This window comes from Lolium rigidum, chromosome 7, assembly GCF_022539505.1.
Source record: "Lolium rigidum isolate FL_2022 chromosome 7, APGP_CSIRO_Lrig_0.1, whole genome shotgun sequence".
Taxonomy (NCBI): domain Eukaryota; kingdom Viridiplantae; phylum Streptophyta; class Magnoliopsida; order Poales; family Poaceae; genus Lolium; species Lolium rigidum.
Genome location: NC_061514.1, coordinates 29,060,483 through 29,064,603, shown reverse-complemented (window position 1 = coordinate 29,064,603; position 4,121 = coordinate 29,060,483).

Here is a 4,121-nt window from a genome sequence, read left to right as displayed (position 1 = left end):
TAGTGGTTGGCTCAATGATTTTGGATGCATGAGAAGTATTCCTTCTCGATACAAGGTTTAGGCTAGCAAGGTTATTTGAAACAAACACAAGGATGAACGGTGCAGCAAAACTCACATAAAAGACATATTGTAAACATCATAAGACTCTACACCGTCTTCCTTGTTGTTCAAAACTCAATACTAGATGTTATCTAGACTCTAGAGAAACCAAATATGCAAACCAAATTAGCAAGCTCTAAGTGTTTCTTCATTAATGGGTGCAAAGTATATGATGCAAGAGCTTAAACATGAGCACAACAATTGCCAAGTATCAAATTATCCAAGACATTTTAGAATTACTACATGTAGCATTTTCCAATTCCAACCATATAACAATTTAACGAAGAAGAAACTTCGCCATGAATACTATGAGTAGAGCCTAAGGACATACTTGACCATATGCTACAGCGGAGCATGTCTCTCTCCCATAAAGTGAATGCTAGGATCCATTTTATTCAAACAAAACAAAAAACAAAAACAAACCGATGCTCCAAGCAAAGTGCATAAGATGTGACGGAATAAAAATATAGTTTCAGGGGAGGAACCTGATAATGTTGTCGATGAAGAAGAGGATGTCTTGGGCATCCCCAAGCTTAGACGCTTGATTCTTCTTAGAATATGCAGGGGTGAACCACCGGGGCATCCCCAAGCTTAGAGCTTTCACTCTCCTTGATCATATTGCATCATACTCCTCTCTTGATCCTTGAAAACTTCCTCCACACCAAACTCGAAACAACTCATTAGAGGGTTAGTGCATAATAAAAATTAAGATGTTCAGAGGTGACACAATCATTCTTAACACTTCTGGACATTGCATAAAGCTACTGGACATTAATGGATCAAAGAAATTCATCCAACATAGCAAAAGAGGCAATGTAAAATAAAAGGCAGAATCTGTCAAAACAGAACAGTCCGTAAAGATGGATTTTATTAGGCCACCAGACTTGCTCAAATGAAAATTCTCAAATTGAATGAAAGTTGCGTACATATCTGAGGATCATGCTCGTAAATTGGCTTAATTTTCTGAGCTACCTACAGGGAGGTAGACCCAGATTCGTGACAGCAAAGAAATCTGGAACTGCGCAGTAATCCAAATCTACTACTTACTTTACTATCAAAGACTTTACTTGGCACAACAAAACATAAAACTAAGATAAGGAGAGGTTGCTACAGTAGTAAACAACTTCCAAGACTCAAATATAAAACAAAAATACTGTAGTAAAAACATGGGTTGTCTCCCATAAGCGCTTTCTTTAACGCCTTTCAGCTAGGCGCAGAAAGTGTAACTCAAATAACATCGAGAGATGAAGCATCAACATCATAATTTGTTCTAATAATAGAATCATAAGGTAACTTCATTCTCTTTCTAAGGAAGTGTTCGATACCTTTCTTGAGAGGAAATTGATATTTAATATTACCTTCCTTCATATCAATAGTAGCACCAACGGTTCGAAGAAAAGGTCTTCCCAATATAATGGGGCAAGATGCATTGCATTCAATATCCAAGACAACAAAATCAACGGGGACAAGGTTATTGTTAACCATAATATGCACATTATCAACTCTCCCCAAGGGTTTCTTTTTAGCATTATCAGCGAGATTAACATCCAAATAACAATTCTTCAATGGTGGCAAGTCAAGCATATCATAGACTTTTTAGGCATAACAGAAATACTTGCACCAAGATCACATAAAGCATTACAATCAAAATCTTTGACTCTCATTTTAATGATGGGCTCCCAACCATCCTCTAGCTTTCTAGGAATAGAAGTTTCAAGTTTTAGTTTCTCTTCTCTAGCTTTTATGAGAGCATTTGTAATATATTTTGTGAAAGCCAAGTTTACAGTGCTAGCATTGGGACTTTTAGCAAGTTTTTGTAAGAATTTTATAACTTCAGAGATGTGGCAATCATCAAAATCTAAATCATTACAATCTAAAGCAATGGGATTATCATCCCCAAGGTTGGAAAAAATTTCAGCAGTTTTATCACAAGCAGTTTCAGCAGTTTTAGCAGTTTCAGGTAATTTTGCACGCTTTGCACTAGGAGTTGAAACATTGCCAACTCCAACTATTTTACCATTGATAGTAGGAGGTGCAGCAACATGTGAATCATTAGCATTGCTAGTGGTGGTGATAGTCCAAACTTTAGCTACATTTTTCTCTTTAGCTAGTTTTTCATTTTCTTCTCTATCCCACCTAGCACGCAGTTCAGCCATTAATCTTATATTCTCATTAATTCTAACTTGGATGGCATTTGCTGTAGTAACAATTTTATTTTCAATATCCCTATTAGGCATAACTTTCGATTTCAAAAGATCAACATCAGAGGCAAGACTATCAACTCTAGAAACAAGAATATCAATTTTATTGAGCTTTTCCTCAACAGATTTGTTAAAGGCAGTTTGTGTACTAATAAATTCTTTAAGCATAGCTTCAAGTCCAGGGGTGTATTCCTATTATTGTTGTAATAATTCCCATAAGAATTAGCATAACCGTTACCATTATTATAAGGATATGGCCTATAGTTATTACTAGAATTGTTCCGATAAGCATTGTTGTTGAAATTATTATTTTTAATGAAGTTTACATCAACATGTTCTTCTTGGGAAACCAATGAAGCTAAGGAACATTATTAGGATCAACATTAGTCCTATCATTCGCAAGCATAGACATAATAGCATCAATCTTATCATTCAAGGAAGAGGATTCTTCAACAGAATTTACCTTCTTACCTTGTGGAGCTCTTTCCGTGTGCCATTCAGAGTAATTAACAATCATATTATCGAGGAGCTTTGTTGCTTCACCAAGAGTGATGGACATAAAGGTACCTCCAGCAGCTGAATCCAATAAATTCCGCGAAGAAAAATTTAGTCCTGCATAGAAGGTTTTATCGAGAAAAAGTAGTCAGTCCATGGGTTGGGTAATTTTTAACCAAAGATTTCATTCTTTCCCAAGCTTGAGCAACATGTTCATTATCCAATTGTTTAAAATTCATTATGCTACTCCTCCAAGATATAATTTTAGCAGGGGGATAATATCTACCAATAAAAGCATCCTTGCATTTAGTCCATGAATCAATACTATTCTTAGGCAGAGATAGCAACCAATCTTTAGCTCTTCCTCTTAATGAGAAAGGAAACAGCTTTTAATTTTATAATGTCACCATCTACATCTTTATACTTTTGCATTTCACATAGTTCAACAAAATTATTGAGATGGGCAGCAAGATCATCGTAACTAACACCAGTAAAATTACTCTCGCATAACAAGATTAAGTAAAGCAGGTTTAATTTCAAAGAATTCTCACAGTTGTAGCAGGTGGAGCAATAGGTGTGCATAAGAAATCATTATTATTTGTGGTTGTGAAGTCACACAACTTAGTATTTTCAGGGGTAGCCATTTTAGCAAGTAGTAAATAAAGCAAACTAGATAAAGTAAATGCAAGTAAACTAATTTTTTTGTGTTTTTGATATAGCAAACAAGACAAGTAAATAAAGTAAAGCTAGCAACTATTTTTTTTGTGTTTTGATATAATGCAGCAAACAAAGTAGTAAATAAAATAAAGCAAGACAAAAACAAAGTAAAGAGATTGAGAAGTGGAGACTCCCCTTGCAGCGTGTCTTGATCTCCCGGCAACGGCGCCGTAAAAAGAGCTTGATGGCGTGTATTTCACACGTTCATTGGGCAACCCCAAGAGGAAGGTATGATGCGCACAGCAGCAAGTTTTCCTCGTAAAGACACCAAGGTTTATCGAACCAGGAGGAGCCAAGAAGCACGTTGAAGATTGATGGCGGCGGGATGTAGTGCGGCGCAACACCGGGATTCCGGCGCCAACGTGGAACCTGCACAACACAACCAAAGTACTTTGCCCCAACGAAACAGTGAAGTTGTCAATCTCACCGGCTTGCTTTAACAAAGGATTAACCGAATTGTGTGAAAGATGATTGTTTGCAGAGAAAACAGTAAAACAAGTATTGCAGCAGATTTGTATTTCAGTATTAAAAAAATGGACCGGGGTCCACAGTTCACTAGAGTTGTCTCTCCCATAAAATAAAAGCATGTTGGGTGAACAAATTACAGTC